General features: G+C 42.0%; 1 protein-coding gene and 1 long non-coding RNA gene across 2 annotated transcripts in view; both read right to left on the bottom strand.

Annotated features, from left to right (window-relative positions):
* Positions 1-18567, bottom strand: part of LOC146192943 (monocarboxylate transporter 12-like) — a 54102-nt gene that overhangs the window by 24038 nt on the left and 11497 nt on the right. The window lies entirely within an intron of this gene.
* Positions 6931-10444, bottom strand: LOC146192944 (uncharacterized). Its single transcript, XR_014706782.1, has 4 exons — positions 10328-10444; positions 8339-8451; positions 7646-7709; positions 6931-7022 (listed from the first exon to the last, which is right to left on the bottom strand). It is a non-coding gene; the product is annotated as an uncharacterized LOC146192944 (long non-coding RNA).

Here is an 18567-nt window from a genome sequence, read left to right as displayed (position 1 = left end):
GTTGAGAGCAGAACAATTGAAGTGTGCGAATGGGCTGGTAACGGTTTCGGTATCTACATAACCGGTATGTACATAACACTGCAGCTAGAAAAAAAAAGGTACACATGAGGTTTCTAACCGCAAATATCGAAACAGAGGTTTCCGAACGTGCTCACCGACTTTGTAAGTCGTATTTATTGTCTAAAGTGAATATTTAGTACTTGGAGCGAATAACCTCACTTCCCTACGTACAAAAAAAAAATTTACTGTGCTGTCCTAAGAGGCTGCCGGCAATGCGTCATCGGTTTCCATCGCCTGCTTCTAATGGTTTATTTCGAACCCTTGGCTCAAGCTATCAAGCACAGCAGGTGTAATGTAACTTGAATAAAGCCTGCATGAGATCATACATATAAGTATATTTGTAAGCTTTACAGATTTCACTTACAAATATTACGAGAATCGCGTCACTGCGGTCTTTCTTTAAAATTGACACCAATATTCGTGGCTAAAATAAAGTACTCAACGTATTAATTCAGCTTCGCAAGTGCAGCTGTAACAGAAAGTGAGGGCTGGCGACACCGAAGGTGTGCCTAGCTTTCAAATTTTCTTAGATGGCCCAACCGTTCGAAATATATAATTTTAAAATGAAGCCCTTGATAGTGGCTTTCTCACAGCGTATATGGGTGCCTTAATAAGAAACATAATAGAGGTCCCATGACCATCTTTCGTTTCAAATGAAATTTTTATATGTGGTGGGCAAATATCTAGACACAAAGGAATTAACCTTAGTTTTGCAAGATACGGCGTAGTTTCTTCGAAAACAAAAAAAAATATTACGGTATATCTTTAGAGGTAGAAAACGCTGTTTTTGCCATTTCAAAATGTTGCAAATTTGGATAGCATGATTTTGTCATCTACTATTTTTTACTCACTAAATATATGCAGGTTTTACATTTACAAACAGTATTACGAACCCGTTTTGTTTTTGCAGTTGAGTTATTAAAAAATCGCAAACTTTGGTTCAGGAGCGATGCGCTGTAAAAATATGCATTTTTAACCTTGTATACTGGAATGTGATGCATTAGGTCGGTTGCACTAAATATGTTTCCACTTCCTAACGCATGTTCTTAATTCCAGGCAATATTTGGAGCTCCAGACCGCTAGATGTGTTCTACACAACGCATCAAAATTGCCCAAAATTCGAAAACAGCAGTAAAGGGTAAATTTGCTGCAATTAAAAAAAAGATCATCTTCGATCTTCAAATACCTCTCAAGAATCTTCAGTACCTCAACAATATCGCGGACTAAAAAGTGTTGCGTTATATTGTTTAAAAATATAATCTTAAATATTAAACCAAGTGCTTGTCCTGATAATGGCCAAATTCAGCCTGCATTCTTGCAAGATCCAATATTATCCTGGCACTGAAACTATTTCTCTGCATTATCTAGGTTCCATTTTTTATTTCTGGAAAAAACTTGAAGCTCTAGGTTTGTTTTGTTCTACATATAATATTTAAATCGGCCAAAATTTAAAAAAATGGTAAAATAAGGAAAACTGATTAGGACTGAAGAAAATGCCGCAACATCGATTTTTATCGAAATCTCTGGAAACAATGCAAAGTACTTTGTTAATATGAGTCAGTAAATATATCGAATTCTGCAAAATGTAAAATTACAAATATAAAAATGCCTGTTTTTAATCTATAGATTTGCTTATATGACTCCCCCTTATAGAGTAGGCATCAAAACTTCAATTTACTGTTTGCTGAATTTAGTTACATTTTACTGTAAGTAAAATTTAAAGCCTTGTCAGCGCTAATAAAGCCTTTTTCTGCTTGTCAGCAAGGACATAATCTAGCTTAAAATGGTATTAATTCGCTATTTCTGTCAATTTCATGGCAGAACGCAAGTGAAGGCTGCACTTTTTATCTGTCTTTCATTCTTTTTTTATTTCTAGGTGCAGTAGTATTCAATCTAGTCTATTAATATATTATTCCATTTCTCAGCATTGACCATAACTAACAATACTATATTTTTGAAGATGGTTTTTAAATGTGTAATTTTTTATAATGCAATCATAAGCAAATTGCTTTCCAGCGTTACAGAGAACACACATAGCAGCTTAGATCTCCAGATTCTGCCTTAAATTAACAATATAACCTGCGTAATAAAGACAGAATATTTTAGTGCAAACAACGTAACGCATCACGCCAGTATGTAAGGTTGAAAATAAACATTTTTGTAGCGCGTTGCGCTTGAAGCAAAGTTTGCGATATTTTACTAAATCAACTGCATCAATGAAACAAGCTTTCAATATTTCTTATACAAATAAATGTTATGTTGATGTGGTGAGTAAAAAACAATGGATGACAAAATTTTAGTGCGCAAGCAGAAGGCCTCCAAACGTGCAACATTTTGAAATGACAAAAACGGGGTTTTCCAGCTTAAGTGATAGGCGTTTTTTTTTTTTTTTTTCTGAGAAAACTACGCCGCATCTTGCAAACCTAAGGGTCTTTCCTTTGTGTCGAGAGATTAGCCCACGACATAGGGAAATTTAATTAAAACAAAATGGTCATGACTCCACGATTACTGTTCCTGTCCAAAGACATCCATATTTGTTTTCATTTCGTCTCTTCAAACAGGCTGGTTTAGGCAATGCGGTGAATAAAAATATCATCATATATAAAAAAGATTTCCGCGCTACACGTTGTACCTAAAGCTACCTATATTGTCACAACTGTCATTCGTTATTTGTAGCTGAAACAACATCGCAAAAGGAATTCGATTGCAAATTGTTCGCAAGTTAAATAGGCGTACGGGATGACAAACGTGTACTCTGCAGAATACAATTTGAGAAAGAGCAGTCACAAACTATAGGCAAATAAGGCTATGATACGGAGCATATGTATTACTCCGGTTAACAGTAAAAAAGTCGACTTTTACCATATTAATAAATTCGACAAACTATTGCATGTTCACATAGGAACACAATTAATGAACTCATTCACGCATCTAATGTCTATGGGCATTAAATGCGTGGATGACTTCGCTTTATTCCAATTCGTACGTCACTGAAAATAATTGAACGAGGAAAAATTTAATGTTTACACAATTTTCAGCGAGTATACCACAAAATATACTATGGTGCTTCATATATAGTCACATCACCTAGCAAGTGAAGTGGGATAACAGAACTAATCAGACACTCACCCTGATCAGCATTTCGCTTTTGCGTCATCTTTGTAAGTTTTTAGGCAGGCTTTTCCACTGATTATCCTCTTCTATATACCCTTGCCATCCACAGGACACAGATCTTCCGGGGGTACCGAACTGTTGGTTTTCGCACCAGTGATACAACTTAATCAAACCATTTCTACGTAGAAAACACTCTCGATGCGCACCTAAAAAAATGAAAGCATGTATGTGTAGGCTAAATCATTCACACATGATAAAACATTATTTGAACAATAAAATCAAATGGTCACACCCGGAGCAACAATAAAGTGATGGAGAGATAGAAATTGAAGCAATGAAAGACGGTTGCTTACTGAACAAAGTCAATAGCAAGAGGTCCTGCGTCTATAAGAATAGGCAATAAAATTATGGCACATTTAAAGGTGCATGCAGCAGTTACAGTGATGCAGTGTTACCTTTTTTTTTGTTTCACTGCAGCGGTTGGTATAAATATTGCAGAAATTGCTAGGCATCTAAGGTAACCCCATTGAAAACCTCATCCAAGGTTGCTGCGGCGTGTTATTTGCAGCGGTTAACGGTAAGACAGGCTATCCTATGAGTGCATGTTCATTTCCTCCTTTTTGTACCTTGAATAAAAGCGACTGAACAGTGAGTGTTGTAAGAGGTGCAGCGTCCCTAGGAATAGGGAACAAAATTAAGTTTTGCTTGTAATAAACAAAGGTACAAAAAGGAGCAAATATGCTTGCAATAATAGCATGATGACCTACCTAATCATCAACAGCTGTAAACAACCTGTCACTACTAGTCGGTTCTTTGGATAGGGTTGTCAATGCCAGAGCTTAAAGCTAAGATCAGTATGAGTAATATTTATTGCGGTTACGGCCGTAAAGAATTAGCACAATACTCCATTACTGTAACTATTCAACCGTCCATTTATACATATTGTTCATTAAAGAACTATGCACATCTTATTAAGTTGCTCTTTTCTACTCCCAAATGATTTTCTATACAATTAGAATACGTGGATAGCTGCTTCGGTTTAAAATTTTTTTACGATGGCTATGACGTGCACTTCATGCATACAGTACGTGAGGCACAAAGAGCTATAATTGCCGAACAGGCGGACCTGACGTCCTGTCCCATTTAAAGTGCGCGCCGTGATCGAGCGCTTCGCGAGCTATATATCTCGGACGATATGGTCGCCTCATACCGGCCGTCAGTTTTTTGTACAATGTGTCCCACGTGCACGTTGTTTACTTTCCAGTGACAGGGGCGCAGTGCACACACGGCTGATGCGCCTTTTTGCTTGTTTTGTTATTTTCCTCAGCCTTCGAAGCGCGTCTGCGAAACCGCTCTCCTATTGTCGCCGCTTCCTGACAGCGCGCCTTCACCTGAAGGTGCGTTCTCAGAAGGGGGGCGTCGATTAAGAAAATTTTGAAAAGGGTTCACGGCTTTCAAATCCTCAATATGATATTAATCATTATAAAAGTGGAGGTTTATTATGACTTAATTATAGCCTAATCATCAAGCGGCATCACGCACATAACGTCTGCCCCACTGTAAAATTCGCTTGCACAGACTGCACGGACAGTTTTTAAAGCATCGTCTGTACATTTGAAAACAAAAAACTGCCCTAACTCTTAACAAAATCCAAAAACTGAGCGAACATGGCTTCCTGCGCGCAGAAAAGACGGTGTCCAAAATATATGTACAAAGCTGAGCGCGTAGTATTCGGTTACTAATTGATTGCGGCGCGCTGCGCAGTCAAAAGCTGCGCAAATGGCTGCCGGTAGTGTTCTGTCGCGCGTTGGTGGCACACACGCCTGTTATGCACGGCTTCTCTATTTTCGGCGCAAATGTTGTTCATATCGCAGCCAGTCTGCGCACTTGCTTGCATGTAACCCGGACGAAATATTCGCTTAGTTCTTGAAGTCATGCTTCGCGCAGTTGTTTCGAGGAGATGAAATGGGAAAAAAGCTTAAGTGATGCGGAAACGCAGAATTTTCAATTATTACACTGTTTCCAGGATCATGGTTAAAAACACACACACATATATATATATATATATATATATATATATATATATATATATATATATATATATATTTAAATGAGGAGGCATCAGTTGTTTTTAACGTAGCAAGAATTCATCAAAAAAGATCAAGAGAGCCATGAAGGCATGCAGTCAAGAACAACCATGAGAAAATTGACATACATGCTTAGTGTATCAGGAGATGGAACGAAGCTTCTGCGCCAACTTCGTAACTGTCGAATGGACGCTGGTGAGTGACTTCTTTCCGCCTCGCCACTTGCTCCCTGACAAGGGACAGATGAAAAATATTTGCCTGTAAAACAGAAATGACTTGTTTTAGTTATGTTTGCTTTACCAAAGAATACATTGTAACATGCTTGTTATGTTTGTTGCTTAGTATTTCATAAACCGTATTAAACACTGAATAGTTGGCTAAGTAGTTCTGCTAGAATATTCAAAGGCGAGCATACGTTTTCAGCGCAACTATTTAACATTCATGCAATTCTCGAACACTGATGTGTATCGCTGATTGCTTACTATTCCAAAAACTTCGGCTGCAGAAAAAGGTGAAATAGTGGCTAAACAACCTGTAAAAATTATTTTAGTTATTTATATATCTCTGGATATAAGTAAATAAAATCGTAATGTACTGTGGCATAGATTCACGTATTCTGCAATACCCCCAACAAAAGGGAATTGCAAACGCGCACAAAGTCACAGGTGTATATTTTGTTGGAGCTACGAGAGGTTGCACATAATAGAGCTTAAATTATGTGCAAAAATATTTCGTAATTTTTCTTACAGTAAGGAACAGATCTGGCCATCACAGCGGTGCATGTCAGTAACGTGTCTATTAAAAAGCCCTTGGGCTAGGTGTTTAGAAGGCTATTGACGAAAGTGACAAGAGCACGTTGTGCGGCCTAGTCCCGCGAGGCAAGCAAAATGAGCCATGGTGGGGTTCGAGGCAAATAATAAGTGGGAGACTAGAAGTCTGCGTTGTGTGAGGCAATGTTCTATATCTGCTTATATATGTGAACAGCTAGGGCACTGTAACATGGAAGAGTGTTTGTACAAATAAAGTTTGGCTGCTGTGTGAAGACGGAATTGCTGAAGGATGCACTTTTCACAGATCGATAAGGGTGAGCGTCCTAAGTGGCAAGTTAGCTGAGTCAAATCACTGGTGCGTGCATTATTCATAGCCTATCGCTTTGTACACCGTCTGCATTCACCCTCGGTGGGCTCGTCCATAGGAGCCTCAGCACCCGGTTTACAATAGAGCAGGCAAGCTAGTAGTAAGCCAGCTCATAGAAGTGCACAGAAATTATGTTTTCGTGCCTGCACCACTGCTGAATTTGACAAGATAGGGAATTCTATTTTCTTAATGAAAAAGTTGAGTACTGGAAACAAGACTAGAAAAGTAGCGTTACATGCATTAGTATACACAGCACATAATTATAAACCAGTTCTAAAAGCAACAAGAAAAGTAAGGCCAGGAGGAAAGATATTTTCAAATGGTCCTTTAAAGGCACTATCCTGAAATGCTTCGCCTCAACAAGTACAATAAACGAAGAATCAAGTGTTAAATGGAGAAATGACATTCATCCCATATATACGATACAACCAGAAAAAAAAAAAAAAAAACGATAAGAGCCTCACCTCTGGATAAATTCCAGCGTCGTTGTCGCTGGCTCCGCATACTCAAGATTCAGGACTTATTACAGCACGAAAAGCAGGCAATCTACCTCACTGAATGATGCTGGCTCTATAAATACAGCCTCCTGTTCACAAAACACCCACTGCTTTCCATATATGGTACCTGAAATAGAATAAACATTTTTGTTTTGCTTCTAATGCAACACAGTGCAGTGCTTTATTTAATGTAGCCTAAAAAGTGAAGGCATCATACGCACTGGTGCTGTCAAAATGAAAGGAGCAATTAATTTGCAAAAAAAAATGAAGACAATTTTTTGGTTAATTTTTAATAACATAAATATTGACTTCAGTATTGTAAGCCATAAAAAATGCTAGTAACAAAATAAAAAGAATGATGTGCCTGTCGCGCAAAATTATATAGCAATCATTATTTGAATACTCGAAGTGGCAACTTTGTCCCATTCTTTTTCGGAAGTCTATGCCTTCAAATGGTCATTTTGACTGAAATAGGAACACATAGTGATCTTGTATAATGCTCGCATATCTACAGTTTACAAGAACATATACCCATACTCATTGGTTAGATATATGACAATATCTCGTAAACTATGAAGACAGCTTCCCAAAATTTAAACCGTAATTTAATTTGATTAGTTAGCCTTTTTGTGAATGAAGAGCTAAGCAATCCAGGAAAAGGCATGGATCACTACAATTAGTCCAAACACACAATCTGCTGCCGCAGCCATATGTACAAAGCATGATAATAAATACCATCATCAAGCTTACCGAGTACAAATATAACTGGCGTGGACGGCAAATCGGAGATCCTGGATGTAATGCTCGTGCCTTCCTGATAAGAGACGGGAGTAAAATCAAATTCATGTGGTAACGAACAAGAACAGCTTATGGTGCTCCAAAACAGTGATAACTTACTAACTTTATAGCCATGTTTCTTTACTCAGCCGATGCACCGAATCCTTTGGTTTCTAGGAACATATACGCGGCAAACAATACAGCTGCGGATATTCTGAGTCACCTGCAGATTTAACTTCAATGATGTTGCTCTCTATTCCATACTACACATGCTAAGCATTTCAACAAAAATAAAACGGCGGTGACAGGTGTACCTTTTCTTTTTACAACTAAGAAGTTTCCTTTCTTTGATGGGTTCCACGCTCCTATTCCATATAGCCATACGCATCAGTCTTGCAAGTAGAGAAGAGTGGTGCCAGCATATGGTAGCTACCGAACCTAACAAGCATACTGAAAAGACGTAAGGGAAGTCAAACTGCAATAATCAAGGCTTCTAATAATTATAGTTCTTTCTTCTTTCTTTCATATAGTTCCAAGTTTCAATGAATAAGGTCATGAAGGCTGTTAGGTTATACCTGACACCACAATAGTTTCACATTATTTTACAATCTCCAAAATGGATTGCTCAGGATTCACTACTGATGTACAGTGGGGTTTATAACTCACTTCAAAGATACGGTAGAGAGCACAAGGGTCGTCCTTGAAGTATGTGGCAAGGAGATGCATTACCACATCTGCCTCAGCTCTGATGTTGCTTTTTGTTTCTTCGAGCTGCCGCTCTGCAAGCAGGTACATGATTTCCTTTGAAGGTGCACTGTCAAGGTACTTTACAAGGAGTGGAGCGCATATTGCAATACTGTCCTGAAATTTGGTCTGGAATAAATTAAAAAATTTTTTTTTCATCATTGGCAAGCAAAGATTATTGGTAGGCTTCAATGGCAAAAGGCAAATGTTTGCTTTGACATGTATGAAGAAATTTAAATTTGCAGCAAGAAACACTGCAGTATGCTACCAATTTTCTACGGCTATCACAGTATCACCATTGAATGTGATGCGGGTCTGGCAGTCCTAAACCAAAGAAACAAATTATCGGGAAAAAAAATAAACATATAAAAGTTCTCATAAAATGATGCCCATTTACATCTTACTGATTAAATTTAGCTGCAGATCTTCACCACCCTAGGATTTCCACAACTTTCGCTGCTCTGCACAAGGTCTGTGCTTGTAATGCTCAAATTTTTCACTCGCAAAAGCAAGATCTTTCACAGCATAGCTTGGTTTCCTCACATATCAGTCAGCAGAACTGAATATTCACAACTCCAACTTGTACACTGCAGCCATTCTTATCTTACCTGAACATCTTTCCCAAGAAAGTTATGTGCGTGACTGTAGAAGAATGGTCTGTGAAATAACAATGGCCATTCTTCTTTCACTTGGGCTGTGGTATGCACAGGGTTAGCCGAGTTGATGAACACCCGTTAGTAAAAATATGTTTCTTTCATGCACGCCATTGCAAGCGGCACGTCTATATCTCTGAATGTTTTCCTTCCTTCCTTTTTCAAAAAATCAATTTTTTCATGGTCATTTTCGGCAATTAGCTTTTGGACAGGCTGCCGGTTCTGACAGCCATAGCTGCTGCTTTTACTTTTCTTAGCTTGTTTTTTTTGGTCTGCTGCAGTGCCTGTGTTTCACGATGCTAATTTTCTACTCTGTTCTCTATTTGAAATGGTCCACAATATGTGCCACAAGCTTCATCCGTAATGACTGTATCTCCCGCAGGATGGCACAGTACACAGAAAGGCAATGTTTTCTGTTTCAGCACGGTTTCTGTGGTGCCTGAAGACATGGCTTCTGAAGGTTCGGTAGTTCTTGAACGTAGCACCGCACGGACTGATTGGACATAAGGCTCCACCGAGTACACTACCATGTTAAGAAAAATGTTCAAAGTAGGCCAGCCATGTAGAAAAGCTCTGCGCACATCTCGGGCATCTGTTCATCTTTCAGCACCATCCGGTAATAACGCTATAATAAAAAATAAGTTGTCATATAATTTACAAACAAGCTGTCATACGAAGACCACTCCGCGCACAACCCTCTGAACAATCAGCACCATGTCTTTTCCCCTGCCAAAGCCACGCCCGTGATTTTTCGCTGACAATTAGCCGGATTTTCTGCTAATCAGCAACTTTAACGCTATCGCATTAATTATTGCATACTGCGGTCGAACAGCTCCAGTTGAAAACAAACTTCCACGGTACAAACGAGCGGCTTAGTTCGCGATTGACAAGTGGTTTATGCCTCCTTAAATCTAATCACCGCAGCTGACCAAAATACAAGCCAAGGTGCTGCTGTGTGCTGCTTAAGTACCGCTCAACACCAGACGTTCGTTTAGTCGGACAGTGCTATAGAATAGTTTTGATATGGTCCGAGTAGTTCCTCTGTCTGGACTCATCATGCGGAGAAGCGAAAATCATATGAGCAATGCAAATAAACAAGTTTGTAAAGAGAGCGCGCCCTGTATCGAAATTGTTCACTGAATAAAACGTTTGCACTGCCTGAATGGCGCCTTTGCGAAGCGTGCAGCACTGCTCTTAGACACCCGTATGAAGCCAGTCACGAGTTGCACCTCAAAGACAATTTTAAGATTGTTCTCACCTGTTAGGCGAACACGTTGTCTTTTTTTGCTCGTCGGTGATCCAGATGTATTCGCAAGCGCACAAGATGGCTGGGTCGTCAAAGATAAAAAGTTGCAATGCAGTATCGCAGTCCAGAAGTTTAGCTCCACACGTCCACGCCCTGTGCTCACTTGAAAAAGGCGCGAGAATGCAGTGCGCAACCGCTACGGCGCATGCGTCATTGCCCTAGCGACGAGGGGACGAAGCAGTCGTCGGCGCGGGCGCGGGCGGCTTTATGCAGCAGACGGTGCGGAGTAAGCGCGAAGGCGTGAGAACGTTGTTTTCCGCTGGGAGATGACACGTACAAGGCGTGATTAAAAAAAAAAAAATGGCTTACATCGAATCGGCCAACATGGCGACAACCGAAAAGCCTAGGAACGCCGACTTCTAGACCAGTTTTCTATTTGTTTTTAGGCGCAGTACCCAAGGTAATGTACAGTACCTCTTACTTGTCGGTGGGCGCAGCGCCGGGAGGGAAGAGGTGAACGAAAGAATGAAAAAAAAAGTACGCCAGCGGAGGTTTTGATCTCAACTTACACTGAGGCCGCATAGCAGACAGGCGCTCCTGTATTTTGACTCCATTGCAATACCGCCGCCGCGGCCGCGATGAAAGCGCTTCTCCGATCACCGGCCGAGAGCGCTTTGCTTTGCGCGTTAGGTGATGCTGCTGTGTGTACTATGCTTGACAGCAGCAGCATCCGGCCAGAGGAGAAACGATGCGCGGCTTTGAAATGGTGCAGGTGGTTCGAGAAGCCCAGCCCGGCGGGAAGGCGTGGGAGCATGTACAGTGTGCATGCTTGGGGATCTTCCATACTTGGGCATGCGGGCGTCGCAGTGGCGTGAACTCCTCCTTCATCCATGCCCGGTTCACGGATTTTCAATACGTATTGAATAAAACGGAAGCGCTTGAAATTCGATTCACGGATGTTCAATACTTATTGAGTAAAACGGAAGTGTCTGAAATGCTTATAAGGACATTCTCCTTCATCCGTGCGCCAATTCTCGGATGTTCAATACGTATTGTGGAAAACAAAACCGTCTGACGTTCTTTTATGGAGGTTGTCTGCGTAAAATTACGGTTTTTTTTTACAGTGCCGTGCATCGACAAATGCGCACGTCATCTTTCCCCTCCCGCTTCCACCTATGATCGAACAAAAGACGGTCGTTCGACCTTTTATATTTACTTCAAAATATTATATATTGTTGCATGATGACTGATTAATAATATCGAAGAGGCGGAGTTCCGAGCTTCTCTGCTGTTCTGGCCAAATTTAGTTATAGATTACACAAACTATGTTCAAGTTAGCTAGCTGAAAATTATCTGACTGAATATATACATGTTTTTATTTGTATTCAGTTAATTATCGCTATTCGGGTAAGAGTAGATGTTTTTATAAAAATTCTCAAGATCGGCCCAAGAAACGAAATTTTCCTAAATTGCAGGCCTTTGTTTCAGAAAAGGTTCATGGTAGAGCAGCAATAATTCCACACTATGTTCTCAGCATAGTTATCCGCAAACAGGTAAAGCTTATATTTTTTTGACTTTTGAATACAGATACGATCGCGCTAATTTACAGAAAACAGCGAACATTGAAAATTTCTTAGGAAAATACAAAAAAACTGTTTTAACACTGTTTAAACTTTTTCCGCCTATTCTACACTACCTCAGCTTTCAAAATTATTAAAAACACCGTGTATAATTTTGTTGCGTTAGTAATTATGACCACTTTGATAAGGCCTTTGTCCAATTATAGCGCACCGCGCAGATCTGAAGTTCTCCCGAATTTGTGAATCGTTCAAGGTTTTTAAATTTTGGCATATTATTGTAACAGGGAGAAATACATTTATAAAAGAGGATTAAAGATATATGCATTGAGAAACAGCCAAGGAGCCTGGCAATGAGGGCCCCCAGTTCGACGCACTTCTTTTTCTTAATCTTCCACAAACGAGCGCGCCACTTCGTCCTCATCATTCTCCAGCTATAAAAGTATTTCTTCGGTTATTGTTTGTCCCGACTTCGCAAATTGACGGTGACAGACACAGCAATGAATGATTCAGAATCAGTTTTGTACGCGTCGAATTCCTGATGCGCTGTGGCATCAGGCACCACACAGACGTTTTTCGCAATCACCTTCACCTTAACGCGAATTTCAGAAGGAGACGATAACGTTCAATGAGCAAGCAACGTATTCCAAATCATTTCAGTAGAATGGAAAAATTGTGAAGGGCATGGAAAACTGCCTCAGTAAAACACAGTGTTTCTGGGCTGCATCCGTTTTCTTCGAATGACTCGACAGCGCACATTATTTTCGTTCCTGTACAGTGTCTTCCATGCAGTCCTGGCTAGCGTGAACGCACGGCAAAAGGCCCACTTCAGGCCGTCTGGATGCCGTCATCTGAGAGAGGCACAAGCATCCGGTTACCAACTGTTTTTTTTTTCCTTTTTTTTAGCATTCCATACCTTGCTTTGCCACTGCAGCACCAGTTATGCTTTCCACCGATCGCATCTGGCGCAGCAGTTTCTCATGCGGCAGAGGCTGTCGCCCGCGCTGGTGAAGCGGGCTTCCCGACAGTGGTCGCATCTCATTAACTTCATTCCGTGTTATTGGCGTCCGGTTGCGGTGCGAAAAACAGGCGGATAGAATAGTGAAGCTCTAGTGCCGATGCGTTGAACTGCTACAAGGAAGTATTTTTTATTAGTTTTGGGTAGCTTCACCATAATATATGTATTGAAGTCTGTCGGTCTGAAGACGCAAAAACGAGCTCTCACTGCTCCGCCTCTTAAAACGAATGTCTGGATAGAGCACACCCCCGCGCTTATGGCCGCTCCGGTCATCTCAACATCTCAACATTACTGTCCTCATTTCCGTCGACATCTTTTCCCTACTGTTGGACATATTTTTAGAACCTGAAATCGAATCCTGCTTGCATTTTATTCGCTTAGTGGCCAAGAAGTCAGACCTACAGCAATTGCAAATTCCTCTTTAAGGGTCTTATTGGACTGGTCGTAACTACTAGTGCATCAATATTGTGCAATGTGTTTTTATTGACGTTGCAAATTGATCTAGAGAAGAATACGTGAACAAAGTTTAAAAAGATATCATAAACGGTTTTTTTTATTCTCCTCAGAAATTTTCATTGTAATAATGGTGAAGGTGATTGCGAAAAACGTCTGTGGGCTGCCCTATGCCACAGCGCATCAGGAGCTCTACGCATACAAAGCTGACTCCGATTCATTCAGTGCTGTGTCTGTCACAGCTAGTTTGCAACGTCGAGACAAAAAAATGACAGAGGATGATGAGGACGAAGTGGCGCGCTCGTTTGTGGAAGAATAAAAAAAAAGAAGTGCGTCGAAGTCATTGCCTGACTCCTTGACTGAATACAAGTACCTTCGCACTTGTATTCAGAACTCGAGCGTAACCACGGAGCCATCACGCCTTATACGCTTCAGATTCGGATATCAATTTTGTGGACATTTTGCGGAATCCTTGTGAATTGTGGGCTAATGTTCTACTTATCATGGGTCCCGAAAGCGATAGCGCGCATGCATAGGCGGAATTTCTCGCCGTTTTTCCTAAGGCTCAATAGGCCTCACTCTGGAAGCGACGGACCAACTGAGCATAGGCATTAAAAACAGTTGAGCAGAGGCAATTTACGAGACTTTTGTGGCCACAGGCCGACAAAAACGACCTTCCTTTTGAGATGTGTGTTAGCGAGGTAAGCACACCTGCGAGAAAAAGTGGAGAGGCCACGCGCTTTGAAAAGTCTGCACGTCCGCCTTTTCTGACGGTGAAGCGGTTATTTCTGTTTAAGGTACTCTCCTAAATGTACTTGCCATCTTGCCCAAAAAAATTTGTCTGGCGCATTGTTTTGTATAAAATAAACAAAAAAAAGCAATCGTAGCGGTTTGCTCGAAGCTGTACGTGTTGGTTCAATGCTGGTAACAAAAGCTGGAACGTGAAACCGAAGGAGGTTCTTGCCTCTACCAGCCACTCTCGCCTCCCTGCTGTTCACCGGTAGTCTGCGCAGAGCGTGCGCAAGCCAACAGCGCATGTGAGACGCGCCAGCACAGTCGGTGGGAAACAGGCGGAGGAAGAGGGTGGATGTTTACTCTGCGGGCGCGTTGAGGCCAAATTACAGGCGCCGAGGAGCGCGTTTCATCGTACTGGGCGCGCCGCTTTCGAACTCGCACGATGTCGACAATCGCCGAACCTTTCGCTTTCGCCGTAGTCCCTTTATGTTCTCTCTCCGAGTGCTTTTTTTTTCGTTTTTTTTTGTCTAGATATATAATCTCGCTATTACTGCCTGTAAGATATAGATATTGATGCTTATTCGCTTATTTAGTCGAGTTTGCATTTTTCCTCCTTTTCGCGTTTCAGGGTTTGAACTGTTGTCATATTACTTTTATGGATTCCGTTACGCGTGTTTTTACGTTGCGTTTCTTCGTGACAGCAAATAAATGCATATTGTAGCGCCCGAAGAAGAAGCGCGATCGCTTTGACAAAGACGGCGACGCTGCTACCGTGACTCGCACGCGTGCGCTGTTCCGCTGCTGTTGTGCTGCACTGTGCAGTTGCCGCGACTTTGAACCATTCTTTGCTGTGTCTGTCACAGCTAGTTTCCAATGTCGAGACAAAACGTTACTGGATGATGATGAGAATGATGAAGACGAAGTGGCGCGCTCGTTTGCGTAAGATTAAGAAAAAAGTGCGTCGAACGGGGGCCCTCATTGCCTAGCTCCTTGGCTGTCTCTCATTGTATATATCTTAATTCCTCTTTTGTAAATATATTTTTCCCTGTTACAATAATATTGTCACGTCTCGGTAGAACGCCAAGGAGGGCCTAACGTTAGGTGGTTTGGATGGTCGACCAGAGCGAGTCTTGCGTTCAAGCTTCTTTCTCTTCCAGGCTCGCGCTTGTCGTCTCATATGTCATCTTTTGCTTCGACTTTTATGTGTCATTTGCCCCCCTCCTCAGGAAGCATCGTCTCGATGAGGTCATGGGCGATTACCAAATGCCGTAGAATCTTCAGATCTGCGTGGTGCGCTACGCCTTGCACCAGGGCCTTATTGAAGTGGCCGTAATTACTTGCGCAACAAAATTATGTAAGGTGTTTTAATGATTTCGAAAGCTGGGGTATAGTGGAGAATACGTAGTAGAAGTTTAAACAATGTTTAAACTATCTTTACTTTCCTAAGAAATGTTCAATGTTCGCTGTTTTCTTTAAATTAGCGCGATCGTATCTGTGTATTGAAAAGTTATATAAATATAAGCTTTAGCTGTTTAATACATAACTATGCTGAGAACATAGTCTGGATTTTTTGCGACTCTGCCATAAACCTTTTTGAAATAATTAGGTCTGCAAAGTAGAAAAATTTCGTTTCTTCGGCCGATTTTGTGAAAATTTATAAAAACATCTACACTACCTTGAAAAGCGAAAAATAAATGAATACAAATAAAAACATGCATATATTTAGTCCGATAATTTTCAATTAACTGTAACATACTTTGCGTAATTCAAAACCAAAGTTGTCCAAAAGAGCAGAGAAGATAAGCGCGAAACTCCGCCTCTTCATTATTAATTTCGTGTGGCCGGAAAAATGTTTTGGCAGCAAAACCAACTGCAGATCTCTTCTTTCCATTTATCTGACAATGTTATATAAAGTTTGGAAATTAATATAAGAGGTCAACCGACAATCTTTTTTTTTCTTACGTGGAAGAGAGAGGGAGAGAGAAAACTTTTAATGAGCATAATAATCAGTAAAAATTCCCAGGAGCTGGGTGGTCGGTGCCCCTAGCCCAGGGCTCCGCCTAGCGCGGTTAGAATGATCGGACTCTAAACTAATAGGCGGAACAAACTAATTTGTTATTTATTGCCGATATATATGTTGCGCGCCATATAAATGTACCGGGGCTTGTCATGCTCGCAGTCTGCGCGAAAAACTGCCATTTTTTTTTCTTTTTTTACCACCGTGTGAATGCCCAAAACTAAAATGGCAAACTCGGGTCTTCCGGCTTTTCATTTTCAAGGGATTGCATCTAGAAAGTACACACATCGTATTGGTCCCTTTCCCCAGGTAAACAGACGATGCTGCGCGTAGTTCCTTATGGATAATGCAAAAGCACTAGGACAAAAAACGGCTGACAAAACGGTCAATTGTTCGATCAACTTGCGGCAACGTTTTCTTTCTCGGCAATGAAAAAGCTACCTTATAATCACTAATTTAATGTCACATAATCGTGCTATGGCCACATGGTTTCGTTTTGTATGCGCGTTCTCACTAACTGGATTTGTACTAGAGGTTAAGTAGATCCAGGGATGTAATCGGCGTCCACTACAAGCATATTGGTTCGGGAGTGCTAGCCGGCTTCCTGGCCAACATGGCAAAATGCCCGGGCTGCCAAATGCCCGAGCAACCGTTGCCAAACAGGTCGGCATTCAGTTGGGGTTACAAGCTCGGGCCATGGTTGCTGGCCGACGTCTGCCCAACCTAGTACATGGCCGACCATGGGCCGCCCAATGGCCGAGCTACCATGGCCAAATTGGTCGGCGTTCAGTCGGGTGCTCGAGCTTGGGCCTTGCTTGATGGCCGACTTCCGCCCTACCTGGCACATGGCCAACCATGGACCGTCATTCGACCGAGCCCCGAATGCCGGCAGGTCGGCTGCCGACCAGCTGCCGATGACCGGCCATAGGTCGGCAGTCGGCCAATGCTGCTTGGGTAATGATTTCAGGGCTAGTAAAAGTATGGTTTCGGGGATATTACATAAAGAAGTAGAGGGGTGCAACGCTGCTTAACCGAATGTGGAACGAAAGCTCTGGCAACGGCCGACCAAACGTTGCATCGAACACAACCAGCGTTCCATTGAACGGATCAACGCTACCGGCGTTCTAGGCAGAATCCACTTTTATGGCCCGCATGCGATAACGGCGGACGCTTTTTTGCCCTACTCAGTCAACTCTCCGTGGCGGCGTGCGCATTCGCAGTGCGGAAACCACCCTTCTCCTCCTCTCCGCGCTGCTACGCGCATTTTCTTTGGGTTACTGCTACCCTCCAGCAACAGAACACCCGTAGAAAAGCGCAGTTGGTTGCCATGGGTACAGCGCATGCGCTCTCGCAGCTACGACTTCTAACGGCAAACTTGACTTTACATGGCGTAGTGAAAAGTTTAGCTTCAAAAATGGGGGCGGCTTAGCTCGGCTAACCCCGTTAAAGGAAGCGAAAGCTGTGTTATGTTGTGTATGAGTTAGCTGCGTTGCTAAACCAGGTTAAATCTCTGTCACATGGGCGGGGGTTAGTCACTGGCGCCGTCTGGGGTAAAACAGAGAAAATATTTCGGCCATCGGCAGAACAAAAACTGCAATTCACAAATACCACTATAATTTTTGCCACGTTGCTTTTGAACATGGCTACAAAAAGCAAAATGCACGTGACTACAACTCAAAAGCCTCGCATAAGATAGCTTGCAACCTTTCAATATTGATGTTTCTCACGTTTTTTTTTCAACATCTTCCGTTTCACCGGCGCTGCTTGTTCATGCGCTCCGCTGCGTTGTCTGTGCTCCTGACTTTTCTGCGGTGGTGTGTAGTATTCAGCATGCATATAATATTGTGCTGCTTGAGTACTAATGACTTTGAGAAGGCCTGTCGTCAATGAAGGCAGCCAAGATGAGGCATTCATGGCTATCGCCTTATCTTTGCAAGCATGACTTCGACATTGGCAAATGCGGGAGCAGGAAGTTTTCACTGAAGTAAAAAGACTGGGCGTGGAAAGAAGACGAGCAGAAAGGCGTTGTAGACAGCTTAGGGTGATCGCTGCGAGAATCGCTTCGTGTGACAGGTGCCTATCTTGCTATTATCGAGGTCCTGCATGGTGGCAAATTACTCCACCTCATCTTTCAGATGAGGATTTCAGAGTACATTTCAGAAGGAGGCACATATTAAAATATTATCTCCTAGGTATTTGCAAGTGCATGCGGCGTGCTGACACCAACATGCGTGATGCTATCCATTGGAGAAAATGGTAGCCATCGGGCTTTACCGGTTTATGTTATCTGTGGTGGACAGAACAGTGATCAATGCCCGCAGTGCTTCAGTTAATATCACCTTCCGTGAGCAGTGTTGTGTTATAGTTCGTGTCCTCGAGCAGTGAGTTTTGCGCTATCCACGACTGCACGAGTTCGAAGAGCACGTTAAACCATTTACACCGGTGACCGGAT

The sequence above is a fragment of the Amblyomma maculatum genome, chromosome 4, assembly GCF_055883805.1.
Source record: "Amblyomma maculatum isolate TAMU_Amacu chromosome 4, ASM5588380v1, whole genome shotgun sequence".
NCBI lineage: Eukaryota > Metazoa > Arthropoda > Arachnida > Ixodida > Ixodidae > Amblyomma > Amblyomma maculatum.
The sequence above is the reverse complement of the archived record's forward strand: the minus strand, read 5'-3'. Positions and strand labels throughout refer to the sequence as shown.